Source organism: Sparus aurata, chromosome 21 (assembly GCF_900880675.1).
Source record: "Sparus aurata chromosome 21, fSpaAur1.1, whole genome shotgun sequence".
NCBI lineage: Eukaryota > Metazoa > Chordata > Actinopteri > Spariformes > Sparidae > Sparus > Sparus aurata.
This window is the reverse complement of record NC_044207.1, coordinates 593,116-608,351: the sequence shown is the minus strand read 5'-3', so window position 1 is coordinate 608,351 and position 15,236 is coordinate 593,116. Positions and strand designations below refer to the sequence as shown.

The 15,236-nt window shown below is 45.2% G+C and overlaps 1 protein-coding gene across 2 annotated transcripts in view; it reads left to right on the top strand.

Moving 5' to 3' along the window:
• Window positions 1-15,236, top strand: part of LOC115572994 (dual specificity protein phosphatase CDC14AB-like) — a 76,462-nt gene that overhangs the window by 37,350 nt on the left and 23,876 nt on the right. The gene's annotated exons all lie outside the window — the stretch shown is intronic.

Genomic DNA, 15,236 nt, shown 5'->3' with positions numbered 1-15,236 from the left:
GAGTTGGTTCCACAACGCGGCCGTCGTTGTGGACCCTCACGTTATTTACATTTTTACAACCATGGGAAAATCACAATTCGTGTTTCCTCACATCAGCAGATTCCTGTTAAAGAATCACATCAGGACAGGAATATCAAGGTTTGTTTTTTTTTTGTTTTTTTTACCACTTTGGCTGCATGGTCAGCCAGAGCATTGCCTCTTGAACCAGGGTCCCTGGATTCAGAGTGAGCTTCACAATTAACAACAGCAAATAGATGAAGGAAATCATGTAAACATCCAAAAGCATGTTTGGAGTCTGTGTTAATGGCAATAATTTTACCTTTTGCTAGATGAAAGGCTCTCATCAGTGGATCAACTCAGCCACTTGGGCGGAACTTGAGGGTGGCAGGGTGGCACTATCAATTATTGAAAAATTATCACAAATTGCATACCCTGTGCGTGGCACTCCATATTCGCTATAAGCAAAGTCAATCATCCATAATCTACAATAACCTGTCATTCCTAAAATGTCTTCATCTGTGACATATTTGTGGGTTTTGGCATTTCCACTATTGCTTTTATCCTGGACGGAGTAAGGACTCTTATAGAAACAGATAATGTGCGTCCCAAGTATCTCTGACACAATTGAGCTTTCTTTAGTGACCCTTCACTCCTAAAGCCTTGGGAAAGACAACTGTGTCAGTCTCACATGCAGCAGCAGAGGGAGAGGCTGAATGCAAACTTCAGACTCTGACTATGAAGGGAACAGAGAAAAATGCACTACAAAAGTCAAGTATCGTATAATGAGTCAAATTGGCTGATATTAAAGATAATATGGTTGTAGAATTTGGACCTAAAGGAAAATGGGGGAGTACTGCTTCATTAATGGCTTGCAGATCTTGTACCAATCTATTTTTTTATTTTAAATGTTTTTTTTTTTTTTTTTTTTTTTTTAGGAAGAACAGGAGTATTACACGGACTGTTACATGACATTGTTATCCCTTGGTTTAACAGAGATAGAATTATGGGGACGAGTGCCCTCACTCTTTTCTTGAGAGAGGAGATACTGCGAGATCCTTGGCAATTATGTTTTAGCAACACGTGTGCTCGTTCAGCTGTTTCAATCAAACCAATGTCATTAGAGGAAGAGGCCCACACTGATGGGGCACACTAGACACAACTCTTTCATGGACTTTCCCTTTCTCTTCACCTAGGGGTTAAATTTGATCTATCAGGGCAGCTACCACAGTTGTTTTGTTATGTTCATTAGTCCCTCAAAAGATATCGTCAGGTCTGAAATAGATGGTGCTATTTAGTTTGCATAACAAATCTCGTCCTAACAGATTCACGGGTGTGGTATCTGATAGCAGAAAGAAGCGGATAGTCGTGAAACTGGACATGCTTTCAGTGAAAGGATGTATAGATACTGGAGTGGTCTTAAATACAGGTAGACAAATAGGAATACCTCCAACCCCCACAGCTCTAACTATCTTCTTTAGATACTTTAAAATGTGAAGATATAGTTGGTTTTACTGGAGAAAAAGAGAAGCTCCAGTGTCTATCACAAACTATGTTAATTCACATTTATCATTAATAATTTTTTTCTAATTTAATTAGTGGTGGGTCTTCTATTTTTGTTACTTGATGGAGGTGCCTTGGCAGGGTACATGGGGATGTTTTGTTTGGGCAGTTTCTTACCCAATGACCTGGTTCGCCACATAAGAAGCAATTCTCATGGTTAGAATTTGATGGAGGTGCCGTACGCTGGGCTGCTTTGATTGGGCAGTATCTTACCCAATGACCTGGCTCACCACATAGGAAGCACTTCTCTTGGCTAGAGAAAGGTGACCTGTGGCTTTGCTCATGGTGTGTGGGCAAGTGTCTTTGGCACCCCCTCTCTTTTTGGATGCTTCCTCTGCCACTGCGTTCTCCTCTGGATGTTCCGCCTGTATAGTGAGACACTTCAGAAACCATTAGCATTTCATGCATTTTACATATTCTTTGTTCTGTGTTATCCCAATCCCAGTGGTGTTGTGCTATTTATACCAATTCAGTCAATGGTTTTCTTGACCATCTAACTGTCAATTGTACCTTTGTCCTAATCTTTGGTTGAAGACTGTTCACAAACAAATGTTGCATGTAATTATTTGAAAAACTGACAATTTGACTTGGTGACAGACCGCAATAGTCCTTTGCAGCTGTCATAATTTTCACATACAGCTCCCAACGACTGTCATCTTTTCCTTGTCTAATCTTTGTAAGAGGAGTAAAGTCAATTTGTTGCATAACTTCCTGTTTAACTGCTAAAGCTATGACACTGTAACATGTCTTAGCTTCCTCTGGTGTCATTCTGGCGAACTCTGTGGGATCGTGGGGGATTTCACAAGCATTGAGCACTTTGTCTTTCAAATCAGATGGCAAAGTCAGTTTTACCAATTGCATCATAGTGGGCATATGAGGACTGTAGATCATCCATCCATCCATCCATTTTCATCCGCTTATCTGGGGCCGGGTCGCGGGGGCAGCTGCCTGAGCAGGGACACCCAGACTTCCCTCTCCCCGGATACTGCCTCCAGCTCTTCCGGGAGGACCCCAAGGCGTTCCCAGGCCAGCTGGGCGACATAGTCACACCAGCGTGTCCTGGGTCTTCCTCGGGGTCTCCTCCCGGAGGGACATGCCAGGAACACCTCCCGAGGGAGGCGTCCCGGGGGCATCCGAAACAGATGTCCCGAGCCACCTCAGCTGGCTCCTCTCGATGTGGAGGAGCAGCGGCTCTACTCTGAGCTCCTCCCGGGTGACAGAGCTCTTCACCCTATCTCTAAGGGAGCGCCCTGCCACCCTGCGGAGGAAACTCATTTCGGCCGCTTGTATCCGGGATCTTATTCTTTCGGTCATGACCCAAAGTTCATGGCCATAGGTGAGGGTCGGAACGTAGATTGACTGGTAAATCGAGAGCTTCGCCTTTCGGCTCAGCTCTCTCTTCACCACGACGGACCGCATTACTGCGGCCGCTGCACCGATCCGTCCCACCTGGAGGGAGCAGGCCACCTTTTTCCGGTCGAGAACCATGGCCTCGGATTTGGAGGTGCTGATTCTCATCCCAGCCGCTTCACACTCGACTGCAAACCGCCCCAGGACATGCTGGAGGTCCCGGCTCGAAGGAGCCAACAAGACCACATCATCCGCGAAAAGCAGAGATGAGATCCATTGGCTCCCGAACCAGATCCCCTCCGGCCCGTGGCTGCGCCTAGAAATTCTGTCCATAAAAGTAATGAACAGAACCGGTGACAAAGGGCAGCCCTGCCGGAGTCCAACATGCACTGGGAACAGGTCTGACTTACTGCCGGCAATGCGAACCAAGCTCCTGCTCCGGCAGTACAGGGACCGTACGGCCCTTAACAGAGGGCCCCCGACCCCGTACTCCCGGAGCACCCCCCACAGTATGCCACGAGGGACACGGTCGAATGCCTTCTCCAAGTCCACAAAACACATGTGGACTGGTTGGGCAAACTCCAATGAACCCTCGAGCACCCTGCGGAGGGTATAGAGCTGGTCCAGTGTTCCACGGCCAGGACGAAAACCGCTTTGTTTCTCCTGGATCCGAGGTTCAACTATCGGCCGAATTCTCCTCTCCAGTACCCTGGAATAGACTTTCCCGGGGAGGATGAGGAGTGTGATCCCCCGATAGTTGGAACACACCCTCCGGTCCCCCTTTTTAAATAGGGGGACCACCACCCCGGTCTGCCAGTCCAGAGGCACTGTCCCCGACTGCCACGCGATGCTGCAGAGACGTGTCAGCCAAGACAGCCCCACAACATCCAGAGACTTGAGGTACTCAGGGCGGATCTCATCCACCCCCGGTGCTTTGCCACTGAGGAGCTTACGGACTACCTCAGTGACTTCGGCTTGGGTGATGGATGGGTCAGCCTCTGAGTCCCCAGCCTCTGCTTCCTCTATGGAAGGCGTGTCAGCAGGATTGAGGAGATCCTCGAAGTATTCCTTCCACCGCCCGACGATGTCCCCAGTCGAGGTCAACAGCTCCCCACCTCCACTGTAAACAGTGTTGGTGGAGGACTGCTTCCCCCTCCTGAGGCGCCGGATGGTTTGCCAGATATTCTTCGAGGCCGACCGGTAGTCCTCCTCCATGGCCTCCCCGAACTCTTCCCAGACCCGAGTTTTTACTTCCGAGACTGCCCGTGCTGCCGCACGCTTGGCCTGCCGGTACCCTTCAGCTGCCTCAGGAGTCCCCCGGGCCAGCCAGGCCTGGTAGGACTCCTTCTTCAGCTTGACAGCAACCCTTACTTCCGGGGTCCACCACCGGGTTCGGGGATTGCCGCCGCGACAGGCACCGGAGACCTTACGGCCACAGCTCCGGACAGCCGCGTCAACAATGGAGGTGGAGAACATGGTCCATTCGGACTCATTGTCCCCAGCCTCCCTCGGGATCTGGTCAAAGCTCTCCTGCAGGTGGGAGTTAAAGATCTCCCTGGCAGAGGGTTCTGCCAGACGTTCCCAGCAGACCCTCACGATACGTTTGGGTCTGCCAGGTCTGTCCAGCTTCCTCCCCCGCCAGCGGATCCAACTCACCACCAGGTGGTGATCAGTTGACAGCTCAGCCCCTCTCTTCACCCGAGTGTCCAAGACAAACGGCCGGAGGTCAGATGACACGACCACAAAGTCGATCATTGATCTCCGGCCTAGGGTGTCCTGGTGCCACGTGCACATATGGACACCCTTATGCTTGAACATGGTGTTTGTTATGGACAAACTGTGACTAGCACAGAAGTCCAGTAACAAAACACCACTCGGGTTCAGATCGGGGAGGCCGTTCCTCCCAATCACACCCCTCCAGGTAACACTGTCATCGCCCACGTGGGCGTTTAAGTCCCCCAGGAGAACGACGGAGTCCCCGGTTGGAGCACTCTCCAGTACCCCTCCCAGGGACTCCAAGAAGGCCGGGTACTCTGCACCGCTGTTCGGCCCATAAGCCGAGACAACGGTGAGAGTCCTATCCCCGACCAGAAGGCGCAGGGAAACGACCCTCTCGTTCACCGGGGAGAACTCCAACACATGGCGGCTGAGCTGGGGGGCTATAAGCAAGCCCACACCAGCTCGCCGCCTCTAGCCGCGGGCTACTCCAGAGTAGAAGAGAGTCCAGCCTCTCTCAAGGAGTTGGGTTCCAGAGCCCAGGCTGTGCGTGGAGGTGAGCCCGACTATTTCTAGCCAGTACCGCTCAACCTCCCGCACCAGCTCAGGCTCTTTCCCCCCCAGTGAGGTGACATTCCATGTCCCCATGGCTAGAGTCACCATCCGGGGATTGGGCCGCCGGGGCCCCCGCCCACGACCGCCACCCATATCCCTCTGCACCGGCCCCTTCTGAACCCTCCCGCGAGTGGTGAGCCCACGGGAGGGCGGGCCCACGTTGCTCGTTCGGGCTGCGCCCGGCCGGGTCCCGTGGGCAGAGACCCGGCCACCAGGCGCTCGCCTGCGAGCCCCAACCCCAGGCCTGGCTCCAGGGTGGGGCCCCGGTGACGCCGATCCGGGCGACGTGCACGTCCTTGGTATTCTTGTTTTCATCAGGGGCGAGTGAACCGATCTTAGTCTGACCCGTCACCTAGGACCTGTTTGCCTTGGGAGACCCTACCAGGGGCATTAAGCCCCGGACAACATAGCTCCTAGGATCATTCGGGTGCTCAAACCCCTCCACCACGATAAGGTGCCGGTTCAAGGAGGATCATGTACCAGTGTTCTGAACACTGGATTCTTTTATCTCTCTTACAGGATAAAGGGTTTCTATTTTGATGCACACCAAATTTCATTCTTCTAACCATTTTTGTTTATTTGTCATTACATCTTTGGGAAAACGTCTGACTATTGCTTTTAGCTCCCTTCGACTCCAAGGTTTGTAGACGACATCTTTTTCCATTGTAAGATGTCGAGCTAATTTTGTTGGGTTTGTTTTCTTTGGTTTACAAGTTTTTTCTTGTTGGAACCCTCCCTTGTTATTCTACTTCATTATTTATCTCAGGTCTTGGGTATTCAGCGACCCAGTCATCACCAGTTTTCTGAACACTGGATTCTTTTATCTCTCTTACAGGATAAAGGGTTTCTATTTTGATCGTGTTTTTGTTTTAGTGTTTCTACAGGACATTTGATTGTCCGGCTTGATCTTAATCTGCGTTGTGTTTTTTTTTTCTTTTTTCCTTCTTCTTCTTCTTCTTGAGCTATTAGCTATTTTATTTTGATCTGTAAGAGAAACTATTTTAGATTCTGCACAGGCACAATTTCTCTCAATTTCTACATTAAATTTTGTATAAATCTTATAATCTAACTTGACTCAATTTACACCCATGTTGCCACAAATGACAAACAAACAACAAACAAAAACTAGCGTAAAGCAAAACAAACAAAACCACAGGAATTTCAACACTGATCTTTTCTATCAGACCAAGAGAATCACAGAAATTCGACACTGGTCTTTTCTATGAGACCAATAGAATCACAGGAATTTTCGACACTGATCTTTTCTGTTAGAACAGAATCACAGGGGTTTTCGACACTGATTTTCCATCAGAAACACAGAATCACAGGGGTTTTCGACACTGATTTTCTATCAGAGCAAATAGAATCACAGGAATTCAGACCTGATTGTTTGCAACATAACAGACAGAACAAAACAAAGTTCGGACCTGGTCTTTTCTGTCTAAAATGATATTGTAGTGTAAAATAACCATAGTTAGTAGAGAGTGGTCAGTATGAAATAACCACAGTTAGTAAATAGTAACTAATGGTAACTGATAATGTTATAATGATAAAAGTAAGAAACAAAGGGTAACAAGTGTGAAAGAGTTGCTGAAACATACTACTGGGCACCAGCTGACTGAAAAGTGCATCTACTGTTTAAAGCTGCTATAGTCAGATGATGTCAAGTGTGAAAATGTAACCAAAAATCTAAGAATAACATCATATAACCAAATATGTAACACTTTCATTATGTTTAAAAATGCAGTGCCAAGAGTGGTCAGATATAATGGGATATATCAAGGAGGGGAGTGAATTATCAAAAACCTGAAGGCCTCAAGGCCAGAGTTTCTAAGACCCGGTGATAGCGGCACAGAGCAAGCCCCAATGTAAAAAAACAAAGCGAGGCGAGGTGCAACTGGTCGACATGCAGTTCTGCACGTATGCCAATCTCTGCGCAAGCGCAGAAGGTAATACGGGCTTTTTCCACTAGAGTACGGGGTTTTTCCACTAGAGGTACGGGGATTTTCCATAAGAAATATGGTATTTTTCCATCGAGAAATAACAGTGTCAGCAGAAATTAAGCAGAATAATGATTGGTTGAGGCCATGTTGTCCGAACGGACACACCCACTTTTCTGTGTTTAAAAGAGGATGTTCGGGGCTTTGAGCCTCGGGTCAGTTTGTTTTTTTCACGGATTTTGTCTGTGTCTGATCCCGTTCTTTTTTGCCGGCAAATAAAGTCCTACTGCACTCAGCCTTGAAGACTCCTGGTGGCTTTTTGATCTTTGAAATCTTTTGGACCAACCGAGAAAAGAGAAGTCTTTTTACGACAATATCATCTCAGGATCTTTAAAACAAAACAGAATCACAACACCACAAGAATTTCAACACTGATGTTTTCTATCAGACCAACAGAATCACAGAAATTCGACACTGGTCTTTTCTATGAAACCAATAGAATCACAGGAATTTTCGACACTGATCTTTTCTGTTACAACAGAATCTCTGGGGTTTTCCACACTGATTTTCCATTAGAAACACAGAATCACAGGGGTTTTCGACACTGATTTTCTATCAGAGCAAATAGAATCACAGGAATCTAGACCTGATCGTTTGCAACATAACAGACAAAACAAAACAATGTTTAGACCTGGTCTTTTCTATCTAAAACGACAGAATCACAGGATCTTTCAAACCAACAAAATCACAGGACCTTCCTACATAGGCCTATGTTCTCAGCGGGGAAACACTCACCTCGTTCCCCAAATCAGGCCTATTTTCTCAGCGGGGAAACACTCACCTCGTTCCCCAAATCAGCGCTCTATATCACCATGTGGATGTTAAGTAAGATGCTAACCCCTAGATGCTTAACCTTCATAAGACTAGGAAAACACAAGCAATTCCACAACTAATCAAAAGCTATGAAAACAAGCATTCCTATACATCTAAAAACTAACCTCCCAATAATATCGGTTTCAAAACCATACAACACCAAAAAGAATTTCCACAAAACACGCAGCAAACTTACTTGAATGTCGGATGGCGTCACCCTTCTTTAGGACTCCCTCCTCGACAGACCTCCAACAATGCACACTAACTGTAATTCGGTTTTCAAAAGGACCTTTTACCTCTGCAATTTGGTTCTCAGGTCACTGGCATGTCCTCGGTCTGGAAGAAGGAGTATCTGTAGAAGGTTTGTTGCCATCCGGGTCACGGCACCAAATTGTTGAAGAAAATCATTCAAGTCCTGTTGAGCAGTTTGCTGTGGTGATGTGTTTATTCAAAGAATACCAGTAAACTGGTGAACCGACAGGCACAGAGCGGGTCCGAGCCGGTGAGTCGACCCAGAGCAAATGAAACAGTAGCATTTTATACAGTAAGAACAAAGAACAGGGAAGGGCAGGTTTAAACAAAAGGTAAACAAGAGGTATGCAAAGGGAGGGGGTCTGCTCTTTGGAGGGAGTGAACAGCGGGGGGTGGGGGGTATGGGGGACACATTTAACATAGTGATCAAACCAGGTCCAGACATCTCTTGATCAACTGGTGTTACGCAAATGTGTATCTGGAGACAGACAGAAATCACCATTTTGGTCTGGAGGTCAAATGGCTGCCTCCAGGCGCCACCTCAAATGTGTATTTTCTTCCTCAGGTTTCAAGAAGTAACTCCATACATCAACAACGTCAACAGCGAATCTGAAACGGCACATTGAACTAAAGCACCTGGCTAGCCTTTCAAGGTCTGTGCGAGTGAATGAAAAATGAAAAGACACGGCAAAAGCGAGCCAAAACAGATCCTCTACAACCCAAATCACATTAACAGTGTACAGTAGCGGCTCCGCTGTCTTCATCTCCCAGCTGCAGCTGAACAACCTGCATGGTTTTGCAGAATACTGTGGGAGAGCTGCAGTTTCAGTGTTAAAACTGATAGAACAATTGCTGTCTGTGGTTCTATATGGGCTGTGGCAATAATTTAGGAAAATAATAGCTTGCATCAACATATTGAAAAAAAAAAGAAATATGAACAAGTTCATTTTTGGAACTGTGAATTTAGTTCAAAATGTTGAATTATGAGCTATGAACTGAACTAGTTCATTTTAACATTTGCGAACTGAACTTTGAACTAGTTCATGTAGAAAGTGAACTTTCCCAACACTGATTGTGCTACTGATCGACTCAAATGGAAGATTCATCAATGAGAAAGGCTTTTCCCCAGGCAGAAAGTGGCAAAACTTTGGTGTCCAAACACAAAGGCAGCCATGGATATTCATTCTGAGTCTCACCTTGGCTCCCCAAGCCACATCCTAATCCACACAGGTACACATGACCTGATGGCACAACAGGAGAGGGTGGCCCTGTCTCTTAGAGCTGTCATTGAGAAGGCATGTCGCACCTTCCCTAACTCTAAGATTGTGATGTCCACTCTGTTACACAGGAAGGATTTCCCCCCCACACACAATACAGAGAGTGAACGTCAGCATACCCAGAGACTGTGAACTATGGCCGAATGTTCACGTTGTCCACTACCCCTCTCTCACTATACAAGATCTTTATGACCATGTACACCTCTTCAAGGAAGCAGTTCTACGATTCACTAATACACTGAAAGATGTAACACTGAACCGAAGAGGAACCCTCAACAGGAGGAGCAACTCAGGGACCCCCAACACTCCAACAACAGAGAGGCACCTCTCAGGACCGGCCATCAGCACGATGAGGAGAGCCTACCAACCCAGGCCCAGGCAGTAGTACATACACCCTCAACACAGACCTCAGGAGAGCAGCAGCCATACCCAGTCTGCACAGATCAACCCCAGACCCAAGACCTCGCCACCTCCCAGACCATTTGCACCACCACCACCACCACCTCCTCCACAACAGCAGCAGGAGCAGACCCAGCCATCCAGACCGTCCTATGCTGAGGTGGTCAGAGGAGCAGCAGGCCCCGCCCACAGTGAACTGAGAGCCATTCAGGACATGCTGAGTACATTATGCTCTCATCTTATGGGCCACAGTCGTAGTCAGTGGTAATGAACAGGTAGTGGTTTTTAAACAAAAGGTCCACAAACTAAACTAAACACTGTATATACACATGTGAAACACTTTACGGTATGGAAATTTATGGTCTATGTAATCATCACATTGTGAATTAATTTTATGTTCAGAACAATTGGTTGTTTCTTCTCTTATCTGTTACAGTTGCAATGAAATCATTTAGCATATCTGTTTGGAATATTCATGGTTTAAACTCTTATTTATTTGGTTTAAAAAGTAGAAACCTGACTTCTTAGACAGGGTTAACGATGTAGATATTGTTATTTTACAGGAGACTTGGTGCAAAGGAGATGCCCCCACTGGTTGTCCCCCTAACTATAGAGAGTTTATAGTCCCATCAACAAAACTAAATGGAGTCACCCAGGGTAGAGACTCAGGGGGAATGTTGATATGGTATAAGTCAGAACTAGCAAACTCAATAGAAATAATGAAAAAAGGGAAATATCACATTTGGTTAAAGATGAAAAACAATATAATATCCACTGAAAAACATTTATGTGCAATTTATATTCCCCCAATAGAATCTCCATATTTCAATGAGGAGATTTTCTCCACCATAGAAGAAGAGATCAGCCATTTCCAGGCCCAGGGATCTGTACTGATCACTGGAGATTTAAATGCTAGAACTGGCGAGGAGCTCGACTTTACTAGTACTGAAGGTGACAGTTACATCACTGGAACTAACCTTGACTTCCCTATCCTTCCCAGCAGGAATAATTATGACAAAAACACAAACAGGAGTGGAAAACAAGTCTTACAGCTTTGCAGAGAGCTGGGTCTGTACATTGTCAATGGAAGACTGCGAGGGGAGTCCTTTGGACGGTATACGTATTGTTCAAAACTTGGCAGCAGCACTGTTGATAATGCTATAACAGATTTAAACCAAACCTCTTTGAGAGCCTTCACGGTGAAAGAACAAACACCTCTATCAGATCACTCTCAGATCACTTTGTATCTGAAAGAGCAGACACGGGTAACACATGTTCTCAGCCATGCACACTGCACAAAATAAAGAAAAGATACAGATGGGCACAAAACAGCCTGGCACAGTACCAGGACGCAATGGTCAGTGAAGATATCCAGTCTCTTCTAGACTCCTTCCTGGTCCAGAGCTACCCTCAGAATACAGAAGGTGTAGAGCTGTGTCTGGTAAACATTAACCACGTATTCGATCATTTGGCCTCATTATCAAACTTAAAATGCAAAACAAAACAACTGAAGAAAATGAACAGGGAGAGGTGGTTTGATTCAGACTGTAAAACCATCAGGAAGACATTAAGAAAAGTCTCAAATCAAAAACACAGGAATCCAGACAGCCAGGAGCTCCACCTGAGTTACTGTGAGACTCTAAAACAATATAAAAACACACTGAGAACAAAAAAAGAACAATATCTACAAAACCAATTACAACTAATTGAAGAGTCTCTAGGGTCAAATCAATTCTGGGAAAATTGGAACTCATTTACCATGAAACGGTTCAATGAACAGCCCATTCAAAACGGAGATACATGGAAAAATCATTTTGAAGATCTCTATAGAAAACAGCCAAAGAATCAAGCACAAGAACAGATTTCAGAAAAACTGAAAGATCTTGAAAGAGTCATTAAAAATTATCAAACCCCACTGGATTATCCTATCACAGAATTAGAACTGGAGGACAAACTCAAGATTCTGCAGCCCAAAAAAGCGTGCGGGCCTGATGGCATCTTAAATGAGATGTTGAAATATTCTTATCAGAAAATGCAAATTGGCTATACTAAAGATATTCAACTTGGTACTAAATGTTGGTCATTTCCCTGAAAGCTTGAGTGAAGGGCTGATCACACCCATCTTTAAGAATGGAGACAAATTCGACCCCAACAATTACAGAGGCATCTGTGTGAGCAGTAACCTGGGGAAGTTATTTGGCAGTATTCTTAATTCAAGAATTATGGACTTCCTCACCGAGCACAGTGTCTTAAGCAAAAGTCAGATTAGATTCCTTCCAAACAGCTGACCACATTTTCACCCTACACACACTAATTGATAAATATGTAAATAAAAACAAAGAGACAATTCATGCATACTTTGTTGATTTCCAAAAAGCTTTTGATTCAGTCTGGCATGAGGGATTACTCTTTAAACTAATAGAAAGTGGTATAGGGGGGAAGTCTTTTGATGTAATTAAATCAATATATGAGAAAAACAAATTGGCTGTCAAAATTGGAGATAAACACACAGACTTCTTTCCACAGGGTAGAGGGGTGAAGCAAGGCTGCAACCTCAGCCCCACCCTCTTCAATATTTATATTAATGAACTGGTTTGTTATTAGAACAATCACCAGCACCCGGTCTCACTCTGCAAGACACAGAAATCAAGTGTCTGTTTTATGCAGATGACCGGATCATACTGTCTCCTACTAAAGAAGGTCTTCAGCAGAACCTGGACCTTCTCCATCAGTACTGTCAGAACTGGGCCCTGACAGTTAACATGAAGAAGACCAAAATTATATTCTTCCAAAAAAGATCAAGGCTGCAGAGAAATGAACCAACATTTAAAATAGGTGGGACCCACATAGAACAAACTAATACCTATAAACCTGGGTTTACAAATAAGTTCCACAGGAACCCTCTGCTCTGCCGTGAAGGAACTCAAAGAGAAAGCAAAAAGGGCTTTCTATGCCATCAAGCGTTCGGTTCAAATCCAAATCCCAATTAGGACATGGCTCAAAATATTTAAATCAGTTATAGAACCGATTGCATTGTATGGCAGTGAGGTATGGGGCTCATTAGTACAACATGATTGGGCAAAGTGGGACAAAAATCCAATTGAAATTCTGCATACAGAGTTCTGCAAAAGTATCCTCCGGGTACAAAGAAAAACCCCAAACTCTGCATGCAGGGCTGAATTAGGCCAATATCCTTTACTTCTCAATATTCAAAAAAGATCAATTAAATTCTGGAGCCATATTAAAACGAGCGACCTGCCTCTTACCATTATAAAGCCCTGGCCTACCAGGAGTTGAACATAGAAAGGAGTCCCCTCAGCCATCTGGTCCTGAGGCTGGCTGACCTTTCACTTTCTGACATCACAAACCCGGTCAGCCTCAGAGCAGTTACACGACCACTCAGAAGATAAGACCTAACCAAATTATAACTAAAGAAAAATAAATATTACACTAAATTACAATATTGTGAGCGTGTAATATTACAAAATATTACACGCTCACAACACAAACTGGAAACATATTTGACCCTAAACAGACAGTATACTGTGGCAGAATACCTAACCACAGTAACTGATCAGAACCTGAGAAAGACATTGACAATGTACAGACTGAGTGACCACAGTCTGGCAGTAGAGAAGGGCAGACACCATCAGACCTGCTGCAGAGAGGACAGACACCATCAGACCTGCTGCAGAGAGGACAGACACCATCAGACCTGGCTGCCCAGAGAGGACAGACACCATTAGACCTCCTGCAGAGAGGACAGACACCATCAGACCTGCTGCAGAGAGGACAGACACCATCAGACCTGCTGCCCAGAGATGGCAGACACCGTCAGACCTGCTGCAGAGAGGACAGTCACAATCAGACCTGGATGCCCAGAGAGGACAGACACCATCAGACCTGCTGCAGAGAGGACAGACACCATCAGACCTGCTGCAGAGAGGACAGGCTGTGCTGTCACTGTGATGAGGGAGTTGTAGAAACAGAACTACACTTTCTAACACAGTGTCACAAGTACAGACACATCAGAGAAGAATTCTTTCCACAATTTTGAAAAACAATGCCCCGAATTCAGAGATTTAACAGAAAGGGAGAAGTTACCCCTCATTCTGGGGGAAAAGAAAGAATGCGCAGTGTTGGCTGCTAAATATGTCACTTCCTGCCACAACAAACGAGACAACCAGTGGGACATAGATATATAGTCAGATAGACATTTATACCACCACCGCCACCATCTCCTTTTATTTATTTATTTTCATTTATTTATTCTATTTTTATTTATTTGTTTGTTTGTTTATTTATTTATTATCATTTTACTTATCTATATTATCACTATTTGTATTATCCAAACTATTAACATCTCTTCATTTTATTTCATTTCATTTTCAATCTATGTTATACGTATATATATATATATATATATATATATATATATATATATATATATATGTATATATATATATATATATATATATATTACCTATATGTATATATTGTTTTATGTCTTTTGTTTTGTTGAATAGCATTATTGTTATTGTTGTGATTGTGCTACACAGGTAAAATGTCATGCCAATAAAGCCTATTGAATTGAATTGAATTGAATTGACTGTGCAGAGTTCTGTCCCTCTGCAGCAGGTCCTCTCTCAGTGCTGCTATCTCTGCCTTACAGCTGTCTCTGTCACCTCTCAGCTGCGTCACCTCCTCACGGAGGTAGTCCAGCTGTCTGCTATGACTGGTTCTGTCCTGCTGAAACTCTCTCAACCGAGCGTTGAGTATGTCCTCCTGTTCTCTCCTGAAGATGGTCAGGGTATCCTGGAAGGAGGGAGAGTTAGACTGCTGTTGGTCCAGCTGCTCCCTGGGCTGTACCAGATCTATCTCCATCTGGGAGAATTGTTCCCTCATGATGTTCAGAGCCTCTGGGTGCTCCAGTAGGGGAGGGTCAGAGTCAGCGTCTGCAGGCTCCCTGTCAGGGGAGAGAGGAGGTGGAGGATTTGCTTCTATGGGTTGGTGGGGTATTGTAAGACCCTCCTTCTCCTTTTGAGCCCTGAGTTTCATGGCGGGGAAGTCATCCTCAAACTTTGCCAGGTGTCCTTGAACCATGGCAGTTCCATTTTTTAACAGGTTGACTGTCATGATGGTGTTGTCTGGTCATTTTCCTCCAATACACTTATCTTCCATTCATTGCAGATCCCTGTTCTCTTTACTGAGGAGTAGTGGGAGCTGATGACATCCAGCCAGGCATAAGCTTCAT